Below are 10293 nucleotides of genomic sequence, written 5' to 3' on the forward strand. Positions count from 1 at the left end.
CCTTGAGTAATTAACCTTTTTTTTACACAATTGGCTGGAAAGAGCCAATGCCGCAGGAAGCTTCACTACTTCCCCATCACTACTTTTCAGAATGTTTTCTGTGAATTAGACTACAGGAGTTTTGTAACGTTTTCCACCTTGGCTTACTGTTAGTTGGGTTCTAACTTGTCTCCGGTAGTTGGTCTCACTGACCATAACCGCGCTGGTTGGCTACGCTGTTTAGCCTAATAGCTAGTTGGCTAAATAAATAACGTTAGCTGGCTGGCTAAGATAACTGCATATAGCTAACATTCTTTGATATTTGGTTAGTTGGCATTATGTATTTCCAAAACTGTGGTTTACTTTAATCACCCAAGTCATGAGCGCAAATAATTGGATTAATTTAAAGTTCTACATTTGAAGTTATTTCTGTTGTAATTGACATCATAGGGAATAGGCTGGTCCTCCATATTACTTAATAACACCTGACTTTATCATTCTTCTGAATTCTCATCGGTTTTATGTAATAACTAAAAAAAATAGAACAGTGAGGTGTAACTTTGCAATGGAAATTTTTAAATATTTTATAAACAATACAAAACATACAAACATTAACTGCATCATACCTGCCCAGACCCACTAGAACACACCTGCATCTTCATTAACTTCATCACACCTGCCCAGACCCGCTAGAACACACCTCCTTCTCCATTAACTACATCATACCTGCCCAGACCCACTAGAACACACCTCCTTCTCCATTAACTACATCACACCTGCCCAGACCCATTAGAACACACCTCCATCTCCATTAACTACATCACACCTGCTCAGACCCACTAGATCACACCCCCATCACCATTAACTGCATCACACCTGCCCAGACCCACTAGAACACACCTCATTCTCCAGCTCCTGCATCACTGTCCTTCACATGGCCTCAAACTGCACCATTTTATTTCTCACCGTCGCCCAGCACTTTACATTTTTAGATAATAAAGCATTTGACCTTTCTATTGCGTTAATGGAGGATTGGTTGATTTCCAGTTTTTAAGTATAGTATTTAAAATGATTGACGAGAGAAGTATCGTCCAACGATCGGAATGGTGAAGATTAATTTCAGTATTGTATTGATGCTTGTATTGATGAAGGAGTGGAATCGATGAAGTTCCTCTGCTGTCCCATGGAATAGAAGGAACACGTCATCGATGAAGACTTTTTCAGAGCCTGATGAGGTGCGAGAATGGACTGTTAGAGCTGACAATCACATTCTTCTCTAACAACCCCACACACAGATTGGCATAATTAGGCACAATTTTCTTTAACTACAATGAACATAATGACTTGCGCACCTACTTGTCTTGTCTTTTACACCTGCTACGTAAAAAAGACAGAATAATGTGTAACAGTATAGCTTCCGTCCCACTCCTCGCCCCTACCTGGGCTCGAACCAGGGACTCTGCACACATCAACTGCCTCGCACGAAACATCGTTACCATCGCTATTAGCGCGTACCCCGCTAACTAGCTAGCCATTTCACATCGGTTACAAATGCACAATGGTCAATGCTATCTGGAATTCTTGGGTCGTCCCTACCCTAAACCCTGACCCCTAACTTAACCATGTAAATGTCAACTTCAATGGGCTAGGGAAGTCCCAATGATGTATCGCTACCTGAAAATACACAATCAAAGTGATTGATAGTTGGTATTCAGTAGTAATAAAGCCTCATTTACTTTAATGAACGACTAAAATTGTGATTTTGTCAGACAGCAGCTCTACACTTTATTGACTGACTGATCCATTCATCCTTCCATTCCTCCTCAGCCTTCCTCTCCTCTGAAGACCCAGTAAGGGTGGAGCTCAGTCAGAGAGCTGCTGAGGGACTGGTTAGGAAGAACACTTCTACAGACAGAGAGGTGAGAGGTCACACATGGTTTAGATGGTAAATATTTATGTCCCCCTAGTGGTTCATCACGTAAGCAAAAGGGAATATGTTCCATCATCCATGTTTATTTACATTAGTGCAAATTGTCCACTGATATTGGTGTAATTTCTCACCCCTTTTGGCTGTATGAAAATTAATTTCCCATCAGGCACACACATTTGTTCTTTGTTATTATGAAGGTAATTTGTGTAGAATGTACTTTACCCCACTAATTCACCCCATATCTTTACATTGCTTCTTTATATTCAGTGGCCTGACTGCATTTGGGACTTGTCAAAGGCCCATCCTGGTAGATCTGAACCTAATGCAGCTTGGAGTGATCAGATGACAGAAGTCACATTTAGGTGCCAGGTGTAACTGAGGCCGTAGATGCTCCATTACTTTGAATGTTTTATATAATATGACAAAATGTGTTTCTTTCGGTGTTGCAGGGGCAGTCAAGAAATGTAACGGCAAGGCCAAAGAACATGACATAAGCAGAGCTGCAGGAGACCACCTCAAGCCCCTGGTAGAGCCGGGGGTGGTGTTTACCACTCCACCACGCCTTCAGCAGGCTTGAAAAGTGGGATTGATACTGTTTTTCATACTAAGATGGACCAAGAGTTTGTTGATTGGTCAGTCATTGGATGAAATCAAATCAAGCTTAATTTATACAGCACATTTCAGACAAGGATGCAACACAGTGGCTTCACAGGAAGAAAAAAAAAATGAAAAAAACAGAAATACTTAGTACACAACAAACAGAAGACAAACAACTGAAAGAATGAGCATTCTAAGGAAATGCCATTGATTTAAACTATTAAATCAGATGCAATATGCAACCCAAACTGTAACTTTGTTTTTTAGGAGGGGCACTGAAAGTTGACTAGTAATAACAACTGGAACCTAAAAGACACCCACCATGAGACCCACTAAATCTGCCCAAGAAGAGGCAAACAAAAGACATTGAAAAAAATAATTTATTACCATCTATACCATTCATACTTTACAAAATCATAATTCTCATTCATTCTTAATTAATTCTATTTACAAAAACATCAAACAAAAACAAACCTCAGGGGAGCATCGTCCCTCCCCGTCATACCTAACCAATACCTAACTCTTTCCCTATCTCCCCTGCCCTAATCTATCCCTTTACAAATCTCACTCTAACACTCCCAGCCCTAATCCCCCCTTCCACCTCTCCCGTGCCGCATGCTGCCCCCACTTCCTCTCCTCCCTCTTCATCCTCCCCCTCAAATCAACTTCCACCCTCCTCCCTATCCCTTCCACCCCCCCAATCTCTCCCTGTCTTGACTAAATTCTGCCTGGCTTCCCACAATCCCCTTTTAAAGAGACTCATGAGAAGCCAGAGCAGAAACCTGTCCCTATCCGTTCCCCTCACTCTCCCTACGCCTCTCTCTAGCCTAGCCCTTGTCAACACAAAATCACTCCTAACCACACCTAGCAACACCCGTGCCCTAGCCCATACTAGTCCGGCAAAGGCACAGTCCCAGAAGGCATGGCGCACAGTCTCCTCCCTGCCACAAGCAGATCTTGGACAGGTGGGGGATCGCGACAAACTATGCCCTTGTGGAGGCTCAACCAATTCAGGTCCTTGAACCTGTTGTCCAGGCCCCGCGCCTGCACTCCCTCCCAGACCACTGACGAGATGCCCGCTACGGGCGCAGGACTCCCTGCCTGCCTGACCTCCTCGTACAGGTGCCTGTGGTCTAAACCTACTTGAGCAACTTCAACCTCGGGGTGCGCACGCAGCCACTTGGCCGCATGGCCAAAGTGCCACGGCAGCTGTTCCGCCCGAGGACTCGCGTTAGACCACACTATAACGCTTCTCGCTTGATACGAGAAGAACACCCGCAGGAGGTAACCGGACGGGTGTATAACTGGCTGAGCAAGCTCCGCTAACAAAAAAGAAACAAAAATTGCGTCCAGCTTGAGGGGGAAATGTGGTACCCCCCTACCTCCCTCCCCGATGGGACAGAATATGTGCGCCCTGGCGACCCACTCGTACCTGTCACCCCACATGAACTGAAACACAAGCCTCACTAGAGACCTTCTCAGACAAGTCGGCAATGGGTAGATGTATGCCAAATACAAAAGAGATGGCAATACCTCCACCTTTAGGACCAGGACCTTGCCCATAAAAGACAAATACCTAGCCTTCCACATTGCTAGCTTCTTCTGTACCACTGCGATACCCATGTTCCAGTTCAGCGTCGCTGAGCCAGAGGTCTCAAGATGGACCCCGAGAATCCTCAGGGCCCCCTCACAGAGAGATAACCTCCCGGGCACATCCGTCCTACCGCGCCATCTTCCGAAATACTTAACAGAAGACTTTGCATGATTCAGAACCGCCCCAACGCTTGGGTGAAATCCCCAATGATGGCAAGAGACCTTGTCAGGCACGAGTCCTTGCACAACAGCAAGGAAGTGTCGTCGGCGTACTGCGTCATCTTAACACGCAGCCCACTGCTCCCAGGGATCAACAAGCCCTCCACCCCTGTGTCTGCCCTAATGGCAGCCCCCAGAGGCTCCATGTACAGAACGAAGAGGAGAGCCGAGAGTGGGCATCCCTGCCTGATCCCAGACGAGAGGTCAAAAACCTAAGTGACTATTTACACTAACTCGACACCCCGCTCCGACATATAATGTACGAATCCATCCTATAAACTTCTCCCCAAATCCTAATCTACCTAACACCCTGAATAGAAAAGATCTATTCACGCGATCAAAAGCTTTCGCCTGATCTAGCGCTGCTACCATTAAAGGCAGCCCTCTATCTTCAACCCAAGCGATGGAATCCCTGATCAACTGTAGGTTCCATCTTATGGAGCGGCCCTCTATCCCGCACGTCTGATCCTCGTGGACGACGTAGGGAAGGGCTGTGCGCAACCGGTCTGCTAAAACCTTTGCAAGAATCTTGTAATCTACGCACAGCATGGTTAATGGCCGCCAGTTGCCAAGGTCAGTTGCTTCCCCCTTCTTATAAAGAAGTGACAGCACATCAACAGCCATTAATCCCCCCGGGACCCCCGTCTCAAGGATGGCCTTCAAGACTTCGAGAACCACTGGTCCAAGTATACCCCAAAACTTGAGGTAAAACTCAGCCGGCAGCCCATCCAACCCAGGCACCTTCCCTTTTCCCATCCTTCTAAGAGCACTCTCAACCTCTTCTAGTGAGATCTGGGCCTCCATCACGTCTCTAATGTCCTCTGGCAGCCGCCGGGACAAGTGTTCTAAAAACACGTTTCCCTGCTCTACATCTATTTCCCTTTCCTTAAATAAACCTTGTAAATGATCAGTTGTCACCCTGACCATTTCCTCTGGTTTACTTAATATACTACCATTTTCTTCCCTAACTCAATGCATTACTTTCCTACTCTGCCTGGCCCTAACCGACTTAAAGAACATAGCGGAACAAGTCTCATTATGTTCTAGAAAGCCACTATGCGCACGCTCCAGGAAAGCTCGAGCCTTCTGCTCTTGCAGCTCCCTGAGCTGCGCCTTTAGGGTTGCGGATCTCTCCCAGTCAGTCAACCCGCCGAGGTTGCCTGCCTCGTACTCGAGTTCAATTAACCTTTGGATACGATCCACCTCCCTTCTTTCCTCCCTTTTTTTCCTTCTACAATATCCTATTATAAAAGCCCTAATCCTCACCTTAACTAAATCCCACCACTCTAACACCCCCTCGCACATGGACCAGAGGCCGTCAAGCCTCCGAAAGAAACAAAAAAACGTGTCAACGAAATCCTGCTCCTCCAGTATATCCCGAACTTCCAGTACCCCCTACCGAAGAGGCAGACTGGCGACCCTACCTGCAGGAACACCCCGTCGTGATCCGTGAAGAAAACAGGCACCAGCCGCCCAGACAACTGACCCAAAGACCTGGATACAAAAATGTAGTTGAGCCTCCGCGCAACCCCCCTGGAGTTGTGCCATGTAGGACCGACCATTGCCGGAGTAGTGTGCAGGCCACCATCAACCAGACCATGGTAAGCCATTAGCCCAGTGATGGCGCCTGCACTGCTATCACCACCTACCCCTAAATCTATATTAAAATCCCCTCCTATCACCAAGTGCCTGTTTGTAACACACAGGGGCGCCAGACAGTCCACCATCTCCCTCCTGTCTGCCGCCACCTGTGGCCCATACACCCCAATTAACCTATATCTAGCTTCTCTATACTTGACATCTATCCCCAATACTCTACCCTGCATTATAACAAAAGTGCTCTCTACCTTAACCTCTCTGTTCCCACACAGAATCCCTACTCCTGTTGAGTGCACCCCTCCTATGCCCCAAAAAGATTCCCCCTTATCCCACTCCCTCCTAAATCTACACACATCCCCACCATCCCTCAGATGATCCTCCTGTAAAAAACAGAAATCAAACCCCACACCCTCTAAATAACAAAACACCGCCCTCCTTTTAACATTATCCCTTAACCCCCTAACATTTAGACTAAAAAAAGAAACAGAACTATTAATTTAAAATTTTTCAACAAATAAACCCCAAAAACCAAAGAAAAAACCAGGAGACTCACCCGATGCTCCCCTGGTCCATCTCCACCGGCGGGGACGTCCTCTCCACTCCTGACGCCCCCCCGTCCTCCATCCCAACCCATGACCCAGGCAGTGTGTTGGGTCCTCCCCACCCACCATCCCCCCCTCCCTGTTTGCCTCGGGGCTGCATGTAGAGGACCCCATCCCCTCAAACAGGAGTTGGGATCCCTCTAGCAAACAGCCCACCGACCCCTCACTGGAGTCATCCACTAAAATGCAAGGGGCTGAGGCAAACCGGGAGGACAAATTCCCCTCCCCCGCCACTCTCTTAGCCCCCCTCCCCTCCACACCCCCTCCCTCTCACTTCCTGCCAAGCTCCCCCTCTTCATCCCTTTCTTCTTTGGTGAAGGAGGTAGCGGGGAGACACAACGTCCCATCCCCGCTAAATCCTTCACCAAATCCCTCATTTCGACCTCGAGGAAGCCTGGCAGGCTGTCCCCCACTCCTTCCCCCCCCCCCCCCTCCCACCTCCACTCCTCCCTCCTTCTCCGTCACTGTCCCCGTTCCCTCTTCCACTCCTTCTCGTACCACTGTCCCCTTCTCCCTCTTCTCTGCTCCTCTACGTTCTTCAACCTTCTTTTTAATCTCTCCTTCTTTTTCCTTCTTACCATCTTCTCTCCTTTTCGCCTCTTCCTTCTTCCCTTCTTCGTCCTTCTCCGTCCTTTCCCCTGTGCCATCTGTACAATCCGCGTGTGTCCTCTCTTTCCTCCCCCCATCCCCCGCTCCCCCCCAGCTGCAGACGCGTATGACCTGTGACGAGCCGGGCAATCATGCCACAGGTGTGCTCTTGAGCCACACCTGTGGCAAGCCTTGGGCTCGTCACATTCCTTGGCCTCGTGCTCTTCCGACCCACAAAATCGACACCTCTTGGCGCTGCACGAGGCCAGGATATGGCCATAGGCCATACAACGCCTGCAGAACGGGGGCTGACGTGCATAGTATAGTGTTCCCCTGTCAGCCCCCAGGGAGAACATCGCCGGAGGATGGAGGTAGCCATCCACACTCTTCGGGGACTCCCTGAGTAACACCTGGAAACCTCTCTTTCCGTTCCAGAAACCCAGGGAGTCCCTGAGGTACCTCGCTGAGGAGACATTGTCCATATATCTCCCCAGAAAGGCCCTCACCTCTTCATCTTTCACATGCGGATTGTACATGGTTACGGTGACCACCCTGAAGTTGTTCTTCGCCAGGCTGGTCACCGCATAATGGCACAGGGGTCCCGTTTTCTCTGCTTCCTTTGCCATCTTCATTACATCGTCATGTTTTTCTTCTTTGTGAAACGTCACATCGAAAGCCTTCTCATTCGGGTTCCCTTGAAGGCAGAGCACTTCCTTCACCTCTATCCTGAGGCATCCCATCAAAATGGTCCTTCCAAATGTCTCTCTACTCCACGGCTCCATCTCCTTTTCAGTCCAGGCAAATCGTAAGGTATTTGCCATACCAATCCCCGGAAACGATCTTGTTTGCTTGTATTGATTCATTTAAAAAAATAAGCTCTCTTCAGAAAGAAGCTTCAACCTGAAAATAAAAACATCTTTAATAGAAAAAGGTGGATCGACTAAAGGTGCTGACTCTCCACATCTATCAAGACAACTGGAGCACTGGGCCAGACACTCTTAAATAGAACCTGGACCAGCTCAGGTGAAACACCTTCCCACTAACGACATGGACAAGCCAGTACAGGTGTAACACATACTGACTAACGAGGTGACACCAATCAGTGCGCCCTAAGTGCTAGCGAGTTTGACTTGCTTACGTGCTAAGCTATAGGTGCTAACGAGCTATACGTGCTAAAGTCCAACCTCAAAACATAAATGGAAAAAACAAAAACTGTATCACCTTCCCCCTTAGGAGAACAAATATATCCTATATTTCTGTTGGAGGAGTTTGCTTACCACTAAAAGAAAACAACTTCCATTTCACATTATAATGAACTACAATGCTTCATCTTCACCAATATAAATATGGTGTCTACTGGCTGTCAACAATTAAAAACAAGACAAAAACATTTTTTCCTCACAAGCTTCTAGAACTCTCATCTTCCTAAAACTCACTAGCTTCTAGAACTCTCGTCCCCTTGGAACGAGCCCAAACAAAACTAATCTCCAATACAGAAAAAACGTGCAGTCAAAATAAATTGTGATCCATGGAAACGCACTAGCTAAACGCAAAACCTTTGACTGCCCACCATTGATACAATCAGCAACCAAGTTGTCCTTATCACGGACATGTCTGATTTCAAGAGGAAACTCCTGCAATATCCGTAATAACTTTCCACCTCACTGCGGAGCTTCTCTCTTTTTTCAGGGTTCACTCGATAGGCATGTTGTTGGATCCGGGCCCAGTCCCCAATGTCATGCTCTAGTACATTTGGGTTGGCACATCTGAGAATTAACACTGATATTCTAAAAGCAGGGAAACAATTTCAATATAATTGTACCAAATTGTCAGTTGGTTACATAAATAATAATCATTACTAAATGTTACATGAATTGGAAATATTAAATATTTGGTTACATAGTCTTATTTTGAATGGCTTTTCAATTACATTTTGCTCGGTGGGATAACCCCAATGTCAAAACACAGTTTTAACGTGTCCAAATCAATAACCAATAGTTTGGGATAAATCCCAATAACAAACAGTTTGGGATAAATTGAAAACCTAAACATAACAGGTGTTATTTACACTCAACCATCTGCCACAAAAATCATATTACTTGTACTTTTTAAAACAAGCTACTTATAAACTGCACAAGCACCAGAAACACTGTTGTTTTGACAAGTAGCAATAAATCAATGATATCAATGAGGGGGTAAATCAGATTGTACGTGCTGTTGAAACTAACACATCTAATCAAAACACATGGAAATGGGAGATATCTTTTACGTCACTGGTTAGAGGACAACCTGCTGAAGACAGTTAGCTACATTTTGTGATGCATTTAAATGTAGGGGTCGCTAAACAAAGGAACACAACACTTATTTGTCATAACTCATCGATATCACGTTGAAATCAATTGTGCCGAGAGGAGGGAGATGAGTTTGCACGTCCTGTTAAAACTAACAGCTCAAAAACCACACGGAATCTGGGAATAATGTGTACATCACTGGTTAGAGGACAATTTGTAGAAAACAGCTCGCCACATTTTGAAGTGTTGCATTTTGACTCAAGTGGGTCACCAACGTGGTAAGTGTAACGACTCTTTTTGTTAGTCATTTTTTCTTAAGTCTCATAAATAGTACTCTTCCATTTCAGAACCTGGATTTTCCCCCTGAGGCTAATATCCACATCATGCTGAAATCAATAGAACAGGGGGCAAACGTTTAGGGTTCTAAATTGTGACATCATTAAAATACTCCTACTACAATGTTAAAACATTCTAGATTGTGAAATCACTTCATTGACATGTATGTATTTTCTGATGTTTGATCAGAGATCTTTTTTCAGAGTATCTCTGGTCACACTGATCACAGCTATGAGATATCTCTCCTGTGTGTGTTCTCTGGTGCAATATGAGGCCGTTTAGCTGAGTCAAACTCTTCCCACATTGAGTTCAGCTATCATCACAGCTATACGGTTTCTCTCCTGTGTGTGATATCAGGCTTATTAGCTTCCCACATTGATCACAGATATGAGGTTTCTCTCCTGTGTGTGTTCTCTGGTGCAATATGAGGCCGTTTAGCTGAGTCAAACTCTTCCCACATTGAATTCAGCTATCATCACAGCTATACGGTTTTTCTCCTGTGTGTGATATCAGGCTTATTAGCTTCCCACATTGATCACAGATATGAGGTTTCTCTCCT

This window comes from Oncorhynchus gorbuscha, linkage group LG03, assembly GCF_021184085.1.
Source record: "Oncorhynchus gorbuscha isolate QuinsamMale2020 ecotype Even-year linkage group LG03, OgorEven_v1.0, whole genome shotgun sequence".
NCBI lineage: Eukaryota > Metazoa > Chordata > Actinopteri > Salmoniformes > Salmonidae > Oncorhynchus > Oncorhynchus gorbuscha.